This window comes from Salmo salar, chromosome 23 (assembly GCF_965601325.2).
Source record: "Salmo salar chromosome 23, fSalSal1, whole genome shotgun sequence".
NCBI lineage: Eukaryota > Metazoa > Chordata > Actinopteri > Salmoniformes > Salmonidae > Salmo > Salmo salar.
Window position 1 is genome coordinate 49,485,001 of NC_138313.1, and position 18,612 is coordinate 49,503,612.

The following is an 18,612-nucleotide window of genomic DNA, read 5'->3' on the forward strand; positions in this document are numbered from 1 at the left end:
ATATAGTGATGTACCTGTACCTGCATAGTATACAGTATATAGTGATGTACCTGAATAGTATACAGTATATAGTGATGTACCTAAATAGTATACAGTATATAGTGATGTACCTGAATAGTATACAGTGCTGTACCTGAACCTGAATAGTATACACTATATAGTGCTGTACCTGAATAGTATACAGTATATAGTGATGTACCTAAATAGTATACAGTATATAGTGCTGTACCTGAATAGTATACAGTGCTGTACCTGAACCTGAATAGTATACAGTATATAGTGCTGTACCTGAATAGTATACAGTATATAGTGATGTACCTGAATAGTATACAGTGCTGTACCTGAACCTGAATAGTATACAGTATATAGTGCTGTACCTGAATAGTATAGAGTTTATAGTGCTGTACCTGAACCTGAAGAGTATACAGTATATAGTGATGTACCTGAATAGTATACAGTATATAGTGATGTACCTGAATAGTATACAGTATATAGTGCTGTACCTGAACCTGAATAGTATACAGTATATAGTGATGTACCTGAATAGTATATAGTATATAGTGATGTACCTGAATAGTATACAGTATATAGTGATGTACCTGAATAGTATACAGTATATAGTGCTGTACCTGAATAGTATACAGTATATAGTGATGTACCTAAATAGTATACAGTATATAGTGCTGTACCTGAACCTGAATAGTATTCAGTATATAGTGCTGTACCTGAATAGTATACAGTATATAGTGATGTACCTGAACCTGAATAGTATACAGTATATAGTGATGTACATAAACCTGAATAGTATACAGTATATAGTGCTGTACCTGAATAGTATATAGTCTATAGTGCTGTACCTGAACATGAATAGTATACAGTATATAGGGATGTACCTAAACCTGAATAGTATACAGTATATAGTGCTGTACCTGAATAGTATACAGTATATAGTGCTGTACCTGAATAGTATACAGTATATAGTGATGTACCTGTACCTGAATAGTATACAGTATATAGTGATGTACCTGAACCTGAATAGTATACAGTATATAGTGATGTACCTGAATAGTATACAGTATATAGTGCTGTACCTGAATAGTATACAGTATATAGTGCTGTACCCGAACAGTATACAGTATATAGTGCTGTACCTGAACCTGAATAGTATACAGTATATAGTGATGTACCTGAATAGTATACAGTATATAGTGCTGTACCTGAATAGTATACAGTATATAGTGCTGTACCTGAACAGTATACAGTATATAGTGATGTACCTGAATAGTATACAGTATTTAGTGATGTACCTGAATAGTATACAGTATATAGTGAAGTACCTGAATAGTATATAGTATATAGTGCTGTACCTGAATAGTATACAGTATATAGTGATGCACCTGAATAGTATACAGTATATAGTGATGCACCTGAATAGTATACAGTACATAGTGCTGTACCTGAATAGTATACAGTATATAGTGATGTACCTGAATAGTATACAGTATATAGTGCTGTACCTGAATAGTATATAGTGATGTACCTGAATAGTATACAGTATATAGTGCTGTACCTGAATAGTATACAGTATATAGTGATGTACCTGAATAGTATACAGTATATAGTGCTGTACCTGAATAGTATACAGTATATAGTGCTGTTCCTGAATAGTATACAGTATATAGTGCTGTACCTGAATAGTATACAGTATATAGTGCTGTACCTGAATAGTATACAGTATATAGTGATGTACCTGAATAGTATACAGTATATAGTGATGTACCTGAACATACTCGTTCCCATTAATAATAAAATACTCGGCCTGCAGTTGTTTCACCTGGTCGTTGTTTCTCAAAGGCACCAGGTAAATGTGTTTCATAGATACCTGGTATCTCTTCAAAAGGCGGGAGATTGATGGTAGGCTGATGGATGCCACGTTGACAAAGGTGTCTTCGTTCTCCTCAATGGCCTGCTTTATTTCAGACAGCCGTAGGTCATTCCTGTCCCTCACCATTTCCTCCACTGTCCACTCCTGCTGGTCAGTAGGTCATTCCTGTCCCTCACCATTTCCTCCACTGTCCACTCCTGCTGGTCAGTAGGTCATTCCTGTCCCTCACCATTTCCTCCACTGTCCACTCCTGCTGGTCAGTAGGTCATTCCTGTCCCTCACCATTTCCTCCACTGTCCACTCCTGCTGGTCAGTAGGTCATTCCTGTCCCTCACCATTTCCTCCACTGTCCACTCCTACTGGTCAGTAGGTCATTCCTGTCCCTCACCATTTCCTCCACTGTCCACTCCTGCTGGTCAGTAGGTCATTCCTGTCCCTCACCATTTCCTCCACTGTCCACTCCTGCTGGTCAGTAGGTCATTCCTGTCCCTCACCATTTCCTCCACTGTCCACTCCTGCTGGTCAGTCAGCACACGACCACCACCATGGGGTCTTCTGTCTATTCTGAGGGTAGAACAGAGTTTACTGTCAATAGATCATACTGGAACAACACTGGAACATGTTTAGTGAATTTACATGCATTACAATATGTCATTTCCTGTAAATGTAATGGTAAAGCATAGTGCACATCGTGCTGACTTACCGTTTTTCTTAGTGAAATGTTCCCATGATGGAATTTGCCAGTTGATCTTTTCAGATTGGGGTGAACTAATGTGTCAGCCTCTGTCATGGTAAGACCTCTGTTTACCACATGATCAACGACGATGGACCGGACTTCATGAGATACAACAGTTCCCTGCCGCCTGCCTCCATCTCTCTGATGTCCACCTCTCTGAGGGCTCCTTAGAGAGTGCTTCATGTTTTGAGTTTGTACTAAGAGTTGTGAAATGTAGCTTCATTTTCCAGTGATCCATGACCTCTCTCCTCTTTCACATCCCTCTATCATCTCTCCATGGGGGCGTCCCAATAATCTCTCCTTCCTCCTGAAGTGTAGCTTTCCTTCACTACTCCTCTCAAATGTAAAAGCATTGGATTGGTGTTGGCATGGGGTAGAGGCAGTTTACATATACCAGTCATTTCCTTTAAATCCATGAAGGGAAGTGGACAAGTTCACACATAGAAAGGAGAGATAATTGTTACACATCTACATTGAACATACTTTTTAGTCTAAGACTAGGATTTATCTGTGTCTGTCCCATATAGTTTAGTTAGTTAGTTAGTAAGTGATACTACCCGTTCAACGCCACTGAGGAGAATTACATAGAGACAGAGAACCAACTGAGAAAACATATCAATGGTTCTGAATGACAACCAATATACATCAACACCATACATCATGATTCATGAACATGTACAAGAATAAAACATTGTATTTGTCACGACTGTTTTAAAGAGCGGACCAAGATGCAGCTGACCTAATCTACCATAGAAAATAACCCTCACTATGGTCAGGCCCTGACCTAATCTACCATAGAAAATAACACTCACTATGGTCAGGCCCTGACCTAATCTACCATAGAAAATAACACTCACTACGGTCAGGCCCTGACCTAATCTACCATAGAAAATAACTCACTATGGTCAGGCCCTGACCTAATCTACCATAGAAAATAACTCACTATGGTCAGGCCCTGACCTAATCTACCATAGAAAATAACACTCACTATGGTCAGGCCCTGACCTAATCTACCATAGAAAATAACTTTTTAATTCAACTATACAGTCTGTCGTGGACGAATCAGAATTAGTTGGGTAACATAGATAATTAAGATGTTTTATTAGTATAATATGCTTATTTGAGGTACTTGTCATTAGAAAGTGTCCATTGGACTCTGGTGTCTTTTCAGTTACACATTTCCCTTAGCTTGGGCTCAGACACTTGGGGCCCAGAGAGGGGAAGAGGTCAGACTTGTCTTTTACTTGTCTCTGTTGCTCTGCAGAATATCAGCAAGAGAGGAGGACAGAATGAAATATTGTCTTCATATGTGAATGTCTCTTTACCTATGCTTAAACCATGTGAAGGGATGGCGTGATTACTGGGGAACCAATGACTTGTCTCCACAATGTCTGTGAGCAAGTCACACCCTCCTTTTCCTTATTGTGGGGAGGTTTATGGCAGTGTCTGGGACCATGGTCTCTTAGATCTCACACTTATCCTGTGATAATATATGGCCTAGAGGCTCACTCCCTCCAGTGAGCCTGTCCAGGAGTGGGGTCAAGAGGGGGTTTGCTTGAGATGGGAGTATCTAGAGTTGACAATTGATATATGCCATTGGATGAAATAGTTCTGTTCAATACCGTACCAGGGAGGGACAGTTCTAAGGAGAACAGATACTGGGCTATACCATTAATCCTGTTGACATAGCAGTTACTGTCTGATGTGTTTTATTGATATCTGTCATACAAAACTTAACCTTTGAACTGTTACTAAGTATCTGTGGTTTGTCAATGTACGTTGAAGGGGCTGTATCGTTGCTATAAAAGATCCCTGAGCCATTCTGCAAGTACCTCATTAAATGATTCATTCGAGAGAGTGCATTATTGGGGGTCAAGAACTTTTGCAAAAGTATCTTAAGTATTAAAGATGTAGTTTAACTCGAACTGGTGTGTTTGTAACTCCTCATTTGGTAATGCGGAAATTAGCCACCACAAGTCAGACGGCAAAGGTCGAGTCATGAGTCCTCTGAAACATGACCCGCCAAACCGCGTTAAAAACTGTAATATCGTATGTTTCACAGAGTTGTAGCTGAACGACTACAAGGATATTATAGAGCTGGCTGGCTTCTCCGTGCTTTAAAAGTATGTTACCCCCATTTCGTGCTCCACCTCCACAATTATAAGTATTAAAAACACTCGATAAGATGTCAATGTGAACAGATGTGTGAAATGCAGTCATTTGGGATCTGGTGTTACCCTCAAAGGGCATGATCATCATTTCCACAATTTCTCAGTATTATTATTATTCCAGTATTATTATTCCAGTATTATTAGTCCAGTATTATTCCAACCTCATAGTGTGGAAATATATATATATACCAGTTATGCTCATTTGGATCACCAGGCTGCTGATGTCATGCTGTCTGTCGTTTTTGTGTTTATACATTTTCATAACGACAACTACAGGTTTGATGTCAGACTACAATATAATGTTCTTAATGTCAATGCGACAACTGTCTACAGACATGTCAATAGATGTAGTATAAACCAGTCTTTAGTCTTGAAATCTTTGGTTGTTTAATACACTACTGTACTCACTCTGTTTACCACATGGCCTCACATGTGAATCCTTAAAGAGATGGATGGGGTCGATACTGAATGGGTGTAGACAAAGAAGAGCTCTCCAGTAGGTGCACCAAAACATTCAAGGCCCATTTCCTCAAAAGTGGGGTTACAAGTTTATCAACTTTCAAAGCAGAATTACTTTCCCATTGGTCCTCAACTGTAGTGTATGATATACTATTTTCTATCTCTGAGTCTCTACTTTTATCCAATGTAAAAAACACAATTTCTAATATTAATACGTATGACCGAATAGAGCCGGTCGGTCCCAGTTGTCGTCTCATTGTTACTTAGGGAGCTCGGTCTATTATATAGACAGTGGGTGAGTTCTGTCCCAGGTAGATGCAAAAATCTGGTAACTTTCCCAACATTCTTTGAAAACCCGGTTGGAAGATTCACGGAATCAGGAAGGAATAAGAAATTTTTACGCCAACCTGTCACTCAATCATTGAAACTTTTTGGATATTTTTATACAGGGTCATAAAACAAAAAAATGAAGTCTGAAATGCGTGGGCTAATCCCCCTTTAGCCCCCTCATGGCGACGGGCCCGATTCAGATCTAGTGTGATTGAGGCAAAAATAACAGCTTTAACTTTTTTGGCTAGCTCGGTACACCAACTGCGGAAAGCTAGCCAAGTTCATTTACTTCTGTTGAAAACAAAGGCTACAAAACATTTCCATACACACAACAGCTGTTAGATAGCAATATGATGTTGCTATTGTTACAGCACTATTTACATCATTTAGCAGACACTCTTATCCAGAGCTAGGGTTAAGTGTCTTGATCAAGGGCACATTGACAGACTTTTCACATTTGTTTGGGGACTAGATCCAGAGACCTTTCGTTTACTGACCCAATGGTCTAGGCTACCTGCTACCCTATCTGACAGATAGCTAGAGGCTAAGGCTGGATGCTAGAGCTGAACTGGCTATGTTAGCTACTAGCTAGCTAGTTCATTCACCTCAGTCGAGACGGGATGGAACATTACAACACTGACGTTACATGTCAGTTTGAGATGGCGGACGTTTTACATGCCTCCAACCTATAGTGTTTTTTTGTTCGCTTGTTTGCGTTGTTTGTAACAGCCGAGACGGGATGAAACATTAGCGAACGTTAAATGTTAGTTTCACTACTAGCTCAACAGTGGGAATAAACACTAGTCTAGTTTTTTTCTGTTGAGTCAATCAGTTACCTTGCCAGCTACATCAGTCAACTAAAGAGTAGCGGGTTTCTGCTCTGCTTGATTTTACAACTCAGAGAAAAGTACGACTTTTGCTTGTGAGACTTTTGAATGTGGGTCAAAAGGGTAATAAAAGTATTATCTGAGTTATTTTTATACAGTGTCCTTCGTGACCATCTGCCGAATACCTGTCCTCACTGTCATTAACAGAATTGTGGGAAAACAGTGCCTGACAGGCGGGGGCAGAGGACACTGTCTACTGGTCGCTCCCGCTTCCCGATGGCACAGCAGGTGGGAGGCTGGGCAACATCATGTTCTAGCTAACCAGCTAGCTTGCTAGTTAGCTAAACTTTGTGCTAGCTTGCTAGTTAGCAAGCACATGGTGTCACCCCTGCTTCCCTACTGCTGTGTACCGGAGAAAACCGTGACCAACATGCGGGGACGAAGGACACTGTCTACCGGTCACCCCCGCCTCCCGCTAGCAGAGCAGGTGGGAGGCTGGAGGTACACTGTGTGTTAGCTAACTTGCTAGCTTGCTAGTTAGGGACACCATGTGCTAGCTAGATAGCATGCTAGTTAGCTAGCCAGCAGAGAGTGTCCTTCGCTCCTGCCTGCCAAACATCTGCACTCGCCTTCTGTAATAGACCTACAGAAAAAGAGTGGCCGACCGGCGGGACGAAGGACACTGTCTACCGGTTTACGGCTAGCTATCTACCGTTGTCACCCGGCCTCGGTGACATGTTTTTAATCTTCTCGTGCATTTATATGATAAACACAAGCAGTATCTTTAACAGCACCGTTTCAAGGCAGACAACAGATGATGTTCATGATCGTTTGATAAACAGACTTTTGTAAATAGAATATATGTTAAAATAAACTTCCTCTTTAGTTAACTTTCATAAAACATGCTCACAGTGAGTTTTAAAATAATCTTACCCCCATTTTGTGCTCCACCTTCACAATTTCAAGTATTTAACAGTGTGACGATCGATGTAAGGAGTAGACCAATGTGCAGCATGGTAAGTGTTCATATTTATATTTTACTTAACTCAGAACACTAAATCAAAACAACAAACAAAGGAATACGAACGTCACGTTCTGCAGGCTTTACTGAGCTGTTTAAAAACAAGATCCCACTACTGAAGGAGGGAAAAAGGGCTGCCTAAGTATGATTCCCAATCAGAGACAACGCTAGACAGCTGCCTCTGAGTGGAAACCATACTCGGCCAAACACAAAGAAATAGAAAACATACAATGGCATTGAATGCCCACCCCACATCACACCCTGCCTAACCCAAAAAATAGAAAATAAACGGCAATCTAAGGTCATGGCGTGACAAACAGACTTGATAACATATCAAAGTGAACAGATTAAATTCATGAAATGCACTCATTCAGGATCTTGTGTTCACCTGGGACTCTCTTTCTTACTTGTCTATTAACGGTGATGTCACCAGGCAGGCCAAAATTCCATCCCCCTAAACAGGCTGAAATGTCAAGTGGTCTTTTCAAACAGCTGTTACACAAAAAGGGCATTATCCTTTTTGCAATTTCACAGTATTATTACAACATCATAATGTGAAAATATACACTGCTAAAAAAAATAAAGGGAACACTTAAACAGCACAATTTAACTCCAAGTCAATCACACTTCTGTGAAATCAAACTGTCCACTTAGGAAGCAACACTGAATGACAATAAATTTCACATGCTGTTGTGCAAATGGAATAGACAACAGGTGGAAATTATAGGCAATTAGCAAGACACCCCCAATAAAGAAGTGGTTCTTCAGGTGGTGACCACAGACCACTTCTCAGTTCCTATGCTTCCTGGCTGATGTTTTGGTCACTTTTGAATGCTGGCGGTGCTTTCACTCTAGTGGTAGCATGAGACGGAGTCTACAACCCACACAAGTGGCTCAGGTAGTGCAGCTCATCCAGGATGGCACATCAATGCGAGCTGTGGCAAGAAGGTTTGCTGTGTCTGTCAGCGTAGTGTCCAGAGCATGAAGGCGCTACCAGGAGACAGGCCAATACATCAGGAGACGTGGAGGAGGCTGTAGGAGGGCAACAACCTAGCAGCAGGACCGCTACCTCCGCCTTTGTGCAAGGAGGAGCAGGAGGAGCACTGCCAGAGCCCTGCAAAATTACCTCCAGCAGGCCACAAATGTGCATGTGTCTGCTCAAACGGTCAGAAACAGACTCCATGAGGGTGGTATGAGGGCCCGACATCCACAGGTGGGGGTTGTGCTTACAGCCCAACACCGTGCAGGCGTTTGGCATTTGCCAGAGAACACCAAGAATGGCAAATTCGCCACTGGCGCCCTGTGCTCTTCACAGATGAAAGCAGGTTCACACTGAGCACATGTGACAGACGTGACAGAGTCTGGAGACGCCGTGCAGAACGTTCTGCTGCCTGCAACATCCTCCAGCATGACCGGTTTGGCGGTGGGTCAGTCATGGTGTGGGGTGGCATTTCTTTGGGGGGCCGCACAGCCCTCCATGTGCTCGCCAGAGGTAGCCTGACTGCCATTAGGTACCGAGATGAGATCCTCAGACCCCTTGTGAGACCATATGCTGGTGCGGTTGGCCCTGGGTTCCTCCTAATGCAAGACAATGCTAGACCTCATGTGGCTGGAGTGTGTCAGCAGTTCCTGCAAGAGGAAGGCATTGATGCTATGGACTGGCCCGCCCATTCCCCAGACCTGAATCCAATTCAGCACATCTGGGACATCATGTCTCGCTCCATCCACCAATGCTACGTTGCACCACAGACTGTCCAGGAGTTGGCGGATGCTTTAGTCCAGGAGCATGCCCAGGCGTTGTAGGGAGGTCATACAGGCACGTGGAGGCCACACACACTACTGAGCTTCATTTTGACTTGTTTTAAGGACATTACATCAAAGTTGGATCAGCCTGTAGTGTGGTTTTCCACTTTAATTTTGAGTGTGACTCCAAATCCAGACCTCCATGGGTTGATAAATTGGATTTCCATTGATTATTTTTGTGTGATTTTGTTGTCATCACATTCAACTATGTAAAGAAAAAAGCATTTAATAAGATTATTTAATTCATTCAGATCTAGGATGTGTTATTATAGTGTTCCCTTTATTTTTTTGAGCAGTGTATTTTCCATAACCAAAAATATTGTATTTTCATCTGTTCGAAGCTGGTGTACAAAACCGACAGTAAGATGCAGAAACGAAACTTGAGAACAGGAAACATAGAAATAGTGCATATAAATTAGAAATTAATGTTTCTATGTGAATTTGTTCTGGTCGCCCAAAAAGTTACATATTGCAGCGGTAAGGAAAAAACATATTGTATGTTTCTAGGCTAAAAGATATGAGGTGCTCCATGTTCCTGCTGGTAGCAGGCCTTAACCTGGATGCTGGGAAATGTCCTGCCTTGGAGAATGGTTGTAGCTATCTTGGAAATCAGATGACAGACCTGCATGGATTAGCAAGAGAAAACATGGTACCTGTATTTAGACAATTGTAGTCAAGACAGCTACAGTTTACACCGGAGTATACAGGTTCCAGTACTCTACTAACACTTCACACAACTAATTGGTGCTAGGCAGTAATATAAACATGCATACAGTCCAGTAAGTTTCCCAAAATCCCAAGTTTTCAAAAATCCTGGATGGAGGATTCCAGATTTCCTGCTTCTTCCTTCCTGATACCGTGAATCTCCCAACTGGGTTTTCAAAGAATGTTGGGGAAAGTTACCAGATTTTTGCATCTACCTGGGACAGAACTCACCCACTGTCTGTATAATAGACCGAGCTCCCTAAGTAACAATGAGATGACAACTGGGACCGACCGGCTCGATTCGACGTAGCAGAATTAGAAATTGTGTTTTTTACATTGAATAAAAGTAGAGACTCAGAGCTAGAAAGTGGTATATCATACACTAAAGTTGAGAAACAATGGGAAGGTAATTCTGCTTTGAAAGTTGATAAACTTGTAACCCCACTTTTGAGAAAATGGCCCTTGGAATGTTTTGGTACTCCTGCTGGAGAGCTCTTCTTTGTCTTCGCCCAATCAACATTGTTCACACACTCTTAAGCCTTAGACCCACCCATCTCTTTAAGGATTCACATGTGAGGCCATGTGCTAAACAGAGTGAGTACGGTAGTGTAGTAAACAGAGTGATTCAATGAACCATCTTGTTCAAAATGTTGTATCAAAACTGCTCAATTGTGCCTAATTGGTTTATTAATACATTTTCAAGTTCATAACTTTGCACTCTCCTCAAACAATAGCATGGTATTCTTTCACTGTAACAGCTACTGTACATCAGACAGTGCAGTTAGGTTAACAAGAATTTAAGCTTTCTGCCCATATCAGATATGTCTATGTCCTGGGAAATCTTCTTGTTACTTACAACCTCATGCTAATCACATTAGCCTACGTTAGCTCAATCATCTCGCGGGGGGATACTGATCCCGTAGAGGATAATGCCCTTTTAGTGTAACACCAGATCGCAAATGAGTGCATTTCACAAATTGAATCTGTTCACAATGACATTTTATCAAGTGTTTTTAATACTTCATTTGTGGAGGTGAAGATTCTTTCAAAACTCATTTTGAGCATTTATTATGAAAGTTAACTGAAGAGGTAATGTTTATGTTAACCTATATTCTAATTCTAATAGTCTGTTTATCAAAACATCATGAACATCCTCTGTTGTCTGTCTAGAAACGGTGCTGTTACAGATACTGCTTGTGTTTGTCATCATGTGACTGCATGGGAAGATTAGAACATGTCACCACCCTTTTCTTTATGTTAGTTTAATGTGAAAACAAGGTTAATGTAATTCTAACTCTGAAGATGAATAAGAACATTTAGGCCTTAGAGTAATTACATTGAAGCAAGGTGTTAGGTTGTGAACAGAGTATGAACTCAAACGGATGCAGAGAAAAGCTCAAACCAAGTTTATTCAGCCCACTGAATGCTGCATCTGCATAGCATAGCTTGTACATAACCAAACAATATTTATATGTCAAGACAAAGGTAGTGGTGTGACTTCTCAGAAATGTTCATCTGTTTCCCAGAACTGCCTGTTGAGCTGTTGTTGAGCGGCTGGTATCACCCTCCCCTCCCCCATTATCCCCCACACTGTTCCACCTCCGCTTCTGGGAGGAACCAGTCGGGGCCACAGAGCAGGTAAGTACAGATTCTTCTCCAGTGACGCCAATGCCAACGTGATACTACCTCTGTTACACTGAACACATATCCTAGATCTAGAGGAACTTGATTTACAAGTAGCAGAATGTTCTGTTGGTGTTATAATTGGGGTGATGTGTGTTCCAACTTCCACTGCCAACAAGGAACACAACTGCTTTACACATTACATTGGAGTCAACCATACTGTTCTTCAGTCTAATCCAGCTGATCCCAGTTTTACCTGTTGTAAATCTTTTTTTATCGTAACAAACTGTTTAAAGATTCCTGACATATATTTGAGACTTTAACAGTTGGTATTAAATCAGTATTTCTGAAGCTTTCTTGTTTTGTTTGTTCATCATGTTTTGACCTCCAGACTCCCTCATCTCATCCCACCAACTCTGTCAGTCCAGCAGGCCCCACAATGCAGCCTCCACACCACTGCAGTAACAGCCACATCTTCCCATCACAAAGCTTCAGTACTATCTCAATGTGTTGTAAGTCCTGTACAGCACTTGGTATTCATCACTGTTGAGACAATGTTACAGCTGATAACATGTAATGACATTTCCAACCTAACCAACCCCCTCTGATTCTTCTCATTCAGGAATTACCATCCAGGATCCTGTGGCAACGTCAATGTGAAACCGCATTGACCCGTGATCACCACCAACCAGGGCTCCACAGTGGTATCCTTCGATGCCCAGGCTTCGCTCAAGATCAACTGAAGGAGATTTGGAAGGATCCCAGTGAGCAAAATTGACATTTTATGTTGTTGTATATATGTATTTTCAACGTCTTTTGATCATAGGGATGGCCTCCCCAGAGAGCACACCAGGCAGCAAACAGCACTGTGATGTGATTGGCTGGTCAGCAGGAAGTATTATCTGGCTAAACAGAAGGGATGATGGATCTGACAGAGAACGTTTTTTATGGAATGATGTCAGGTTAATATTGTCAATAAAACAGGTGAAATGTACAGAACGACTTGATTGATCAATTAATAACACACCAAACTGTTGTTTTAATACATGGAAGAATTTGATTAGTCAAGGTACAATACACAAAAACATTTATGGAATGACTAGACTAGTCAAAGTATATGGAATAACTTGAGCAGTAAATGCATGATACTGACTTGGACATTCAACATGAGACAGTCATTCGTTTTTTATCAGTTTTTCCTCTAGTGACATATTGGCCCCTTGTCAGTGGCACTAGGAGTGAAGGGCCCGACAGGCATACTGCAAATTATAATGTAATAACCAAACATTTCTGTAATAACTCATTATAATGTAATAACTTAAGGTATAATGTAATTTCCCCCCCATTTTAATTAAGTATTCGTTATTTCAAATGTATTAAGCATTTGCCCCAATTTCAAGTGCAGAATGTTTTAAGGCCCAAGTAAATGTGATATTCCTGTGTTTTTATATATATTTTCACATTATGATGTAATAATACTGTGAAATTGCGAAAATGATAATGCCCTTTTAGTGTAACAGCTGTTTGAAAACACCACTTGACTTTTCAGCCTGTTTTGGTGGGATGGAGTTTTGGCCTGCAAAATGTGTTAATATACCAGTATCCCAGCTGAACACCAGATCCTGAATGGGTGCATTTAACACATTTAATCTGTTCACTTTGATATGTTATCAAGTCTGTTAAATACTTCAAATTGTGAAGGTGGAGCACAAAAAGGGGGTAAGATTCTTTTAAAACTCACTGTGAGCATTTTTGATGAAAGTTAACTAAAGAGGTGAAGTTTATGTTAACCTATATTCTATTTACAAAATTCTGTTTATCAAACAATCATGAACATCATCTGTTGTCTGCCTTGAAACGGTGCTGTTAAAGATACTGCTTGTGTTTATCATATAAATGCACGAGAAGATTAAAAACATGTCTCCGAGGCCGGGTGACAACGGTAGATAGCTAGCCGTAAACCGGTAGACGGTGTCCTTCGTCCCGCCGGTCGGCCACTGTTTTTCTGTAGGTCTATTACAGAAGGCGAGTGCAGATGTTTGGCAGGCAGGAGCGAAGGACACTCTCTGCTGGCTAGCTAACTAGCATGATATCTAGCTAGCACATGGTGTCCCTAACTAGCAAGCTAGCAAGTTAGCTAACACACAGTGTACCTCCAGCCTCCCAACTGCTCTGCTAGCGGGAGGCGGGGGTGACCGGTAGACAGTGTCCTTCGTCCCCGCATGTTGGGCACGGTTTTCTCCGGTACACAGCAGTAGGGAAGCAGGGGTGACACCAGGTGCTTGCTAACTAGCAAGTTTGCACCAAGTTTAGCTAACTAGCAAGCTAGCTGGTTAGCTAGAACATGATGTTGCCCAGCCTCCCACCTGCTGTGCCATCGGGAAGCGGGAGCGACCAGTAGACAGTGTCCTCTGCCCCCGCCTGTCAGGCACTGTTTTCCCACAATTCTGTTAATGACATTGAGGACAGGTATTCGGCAGATGGTCACGAAGGACACTGTATAAAAATAACTCAGATAATACTTTTATTACCCTTTTGACCCACATTCAAAAGTCTCACAAGCAAAAGTCGTACTTTTCTCTGAGTTGTAAAGGCAAGCAGAGCAGAAACCAGCTACTCTTTAGTTGGCTGATGTAGCTGGCAAGGTAACTGATTGACTCAACAGAAAAAAAACTAGACTGGTGTTTATTCCCACTGTTGAGCTAGTAGTGAAACTGACATTTAACGTTAGCTAATGTTTCATCCCGTCTCGGCTGTTACAAACAACGCAAACAAGCGAACAAAAAAGCACTATAGGTTGGAGGCATGTAAAACGTCCGCCATCTCAAACTGACATGTAACGTTAGTGTTGTAATGTTCCATCCCGTCTCGACTGAGGTGAATGAACTAGCTAACTAGTACCTACCACAGCCAGTTCAGCTCTAGCATCCAGCCTTAGCCTCTAGCTATCTGTCAGATAGGGTGGCAGGTAGCCTAGAGCGTTGGGTCAGTAAACGAAAGGTCTCTGGATCTAGTCCCCAAACAAATGTGAAAAGTCTGTCAATGTGCCCTTGAACAAGACACTTAACCCAAGCTCTGGATAAGAGTGTCTGCTAAATGATGTAAATAGTGCTGTAACAATAGCAACATCATATTGCTATCTAACAGCTGTTGTGTGTATGGAAATGTTTTGTAGCCTTTGTTTTCAAGAGGTAAATGAACTTGGCTAGCATCCCGCAGTTGGTGTACCATTAGAGCCAGAGCTAGCCAAAAAAGTTAAAGCTGTTATTTTTGCCTCAATCACACTAGATCTGAATCGGGACCGTCGCCATGAGGGGGCTAAAGGAGGATTAGCCCACGCATTTCAAACTTCATTTTTTTGTTTTATGACCCTGTATAAAAATATCAAAAAAGTTTCAATGATTGAGTGACAGGTTGGCGCAAATATTCCTTCCTGATTCCGTGAATCTTCCAACCGGGTTTTCAAAGAATGTTGGGAAAGTTACCAGATTTTTGCATCTACCTGGGACAGAACTCACCCACTGTCTATATAATAGACCGAGCTCCCTAAGTAACAATGAGATGACAACTGTGACCTATCGGCTCTATTCGGCCATACGTATTAATATTAGAAATTTAGTTTTTTACATTGAATAAAAGCAGAGAGTCAGAGATAGAAAATAGTATATCATACACTACAGTTGAGGAACAATGGGAAAGTAATTCTGCTTTGAAAGTTGATAAACTTGTAACCCCACTTTTGAGGAAATGGGCCTTGAATGTTTTGGTACACCTACTGGAGAGCTCTTCTTTGTCTACACCCATTCAGTATCGACCCCATCCATCTCTTTAAGGATTCATATGTGAGGCCATGTGCTAAACAGAGTGAGAACAGTAGTGTACTAAACAACCAAAGATTTCAAGACTAAAGACTGGTTTATACTACATCTATTGACATGTCTGTAGACAGTTGTCGCATTGACATCATGAACATTATATTGTAGTCTGACATCAAACTTCTAGTTGTCGTTATGAAAATGTATAAACACAAAAACGACAGACAGCATGACATCAGCAGCCTGGTGATCCAAATTAGCATAACTGGTGTATATATATTTCCACACTATGAGGTTGGAATAATAATGGAATAATAATACTGGAATAATAATACTGGAATAATAATACTGAGGAATTGTGGAAATGATGATAATGCCCTTAGAGTGTAACACCAGATCCCAAATGAGTGCATTTCACACATCTGTTCACATTGACGTCTTATCTAGTGTTTTTAATACTTATAATTGTGGAAGTGGAGCACAAAATAGGGGTAAGATACTTTTAAAACTCATTTTGAGCATTTTTTTGTGAAAGATAACTGAAGAGGAAAAGTTTGTGTTAACCTCTCTAATATGCGCACCAGCAGTTATTGACAAATAGACACACATTCCCGCCCCTTGTCTTACCAGACGTAGCTGCTCTGTCCTGCCGATGCACGGAGAAGCCAGCCAGCTCTATAATATCCTTGTAGTCGTTCAGCTACAACTCTGTGAAACATACGATATTACAGTTTTTAACGCGGTTTGGCGGGTCATGTTTCAGAGGACTCATGACTCGACCTTTGCCGTCTGACTGTATAGTTGAATTAAAATGTAATGTACTTATTTTATCAAATACTGTCACGTCCTGACCATAGTGAGTTATTTTCTATGGTAGATTAGGTCAGGGCCTGACCGTAGTGAGGGTTATTTTCTATGGTAGATTAGGTCAGGGCCTGACCGTAGTGAGGGTTATTTTCTATGGTAGATTAGGTCAGGGCCTGACCATAGTGAGGGTTATTTTCTATGGTAGATTAGGTCAGGGCCTGACCATAGTGAGGGTTATTTTCTATGGTAGATTAGGTCAGCTGCATTTTGGTCCGCTCTTTAAAACAGTCGTGACAAATACAATGTTTTAATCTTGTACATGTTCATGAATCATGATGTATGGTGTTGATGTATATTGGTTGTCATTCAGAACCATTGATATGTTTTCTCAGTTGGTTCTGTCTCCATGTAATTTTCCTCAGTGGCGTTGAACGGGTAGTATCACTTACTAACTAACTAACTAAACTATATGGGACAGACACAGATAAATCCTAGTCTTAGACTAAAAAGTATGTTCAATGTAGATGTGTAACAATTATCTCTCCTTTCTAAGTGTGAACTTGTCCACTTCCCTTCATGGATTTAAAGGAAATGACTGGTATATGTAAACTCCCTCTACCCCATGTCAACACCAATCCAATGCTTTTACATTTGAGAGGAGTAGTGAAGGAAAGCTACACTTCAGGAGGAAGGAGAGATTATTGGGATGCCCCCATGGAGCGATGATAGAGGGATGTGAAAGAGGAGAGAGGTAATGGTTGTACTCCCCCATGGAGAGATGATAGAGGGATGTGAAAGGGGAGAGAGGTAATGGTTGTACTCCCCCATGGAGAGATGATAGAGGGATGTGGAAGAGGAGAGAGGTAATGGATCACTGGAAAATGAAGCTACATTTCACAACTCTTAGTACAAACTCAAAACATGAAGCACTCTCTAAGGAGCCCTCAGAGAGGTGGACATCAGAGAGATGGAGGCAGGCGGCAGGGAACTGTTGTATCTCATGAAGTCCGGTCCATCGTCGTTGATCATGTGGTAAACAGAGGCTGACACATTAGTTGTCTTACCATGACAGAGGCTGACACATTAGTTCACCCCAATCTGAAAAGATCAACTGTCAAATTCCATCATGAGAACGTTTCGCTAAGAAAAACGGTAAGTCAGCCAGATGTGCACTATGCTTTACCATTACATTTACAGGAAATGACATATTGTAATGCATGTCAATTCACTAAACATGTTCCAGTGTTGTTCCAGTATGATCTATTGACAGTAAACTCTGTTCTACCCTCAGAATAGACAGAAGACCCCATGGTGGTGGTCGTGTGCTGACTGACCAGCAGGAGTGGACAGTGGAGGAAATGGTGAGGGACAGGAATGACCTACTGACCAGCAGGAGTGGACAGTGGAGGAAATGGTGAGGGACAGGAATGACCTACTGACCAGCAGGAGTGGACAGTGGAGGAAATGGTGAGGGACAGGAATGACCTACTGACCAGCAGGAGTGGACAGTGGAGGAAATGGTGAGGGACAGGAATGACCTACGGCTGTCTGAAATAAAGCAGGCCATTGAGGAAAACGAAGACACCTTTGCCAACGTGGCATCCATCAGCCTACCATCAATCTCCCGCCTTTTGAAGAGACACCAGGTATCTATGAAACACATTTACCTGGTGCCTTTGAGAAACAACGACCAGGTGAAACAACTGCAGGCCGAGTATTTTATTATTAATGGGAACGAGTATGTTCAGGTACAGCACTACATACTGTATACTATTCAGGTACATCACTATATACTATATACTATTCAGGTACATCACAATATACTGTATACTATTCAGGTACAGGTACATCACTATATACTGTATACTATTCAGGTACAGCACTATATACTGTATACTGTTCAGGTACAGCACTATATACTGTATACTATTCAGGTACATCACTATATACTGTATACTATTCAGGTACAGCACTATATACTATATGTTATTCAACTATGTAAATACTGCCCCCTATCCTAAACAGGTTAAATAAAGGTGAAATAAATTAAAAAATCATCCCGTTCCCCATCTCTAGAGTCATTAGCCCCACTGCTGTTCATCTGTTGTTACCCCGTATCCTCAGTATTCAACCAACTTTCCATTTGTCAAGGATTAAGCCCGTGTCTCACAGCCCTTTGTCTTCTGTTTCTAGTTCCACCCCTCCTCCCTGTGTCATCGATGGCCATGAAAGGACAGCCAGATGTTTTAGTCCTTTGGCAGAAGCTCTTATCCAGAGCAACTTAGAGGAGCATTATGGTTAAAACCTCTTACATCTAGACGTTCTGCTAGCGGAACACCTGCTCCAATATCCATTGATAGGCGTGGCGCGAATTACAAATTCCTCAAAAATCCAAAAACTTCCATTTTTCAAACATATGACTATTTTACA

The 18,612-nt window shown here is 41.3% G+C and overlaps 1 protein-coding gene and 1 long non-coding RNA gene across 2 annotated transcripts in view; one reads left to right on the top strand and one right to left on the bottom strand.

The window, feature by feature from the left end:
• The window catches only part of LOC123731752 (tripartite motif-containing protein 16), a 240,257-nt gene that overhangs the window by 107,127 nt on the left and 114,518 nt on the right, over positions 1–18,612 (bottom strand). The gene's annotated exons all lie outside the window — the stretch shown is intronic.
• Positions 11,429–13,461, top strand: LOC123732221 (uncharacterized). The gene is made up of 3 exons (XR_014382396.1): positions 11,429–11,575; positions 11,952–12,072; positions 12,183–13,461. It is a non-coding gene; the product is annotated as an uncharacterized LOC123732221 (long non-coding RNA).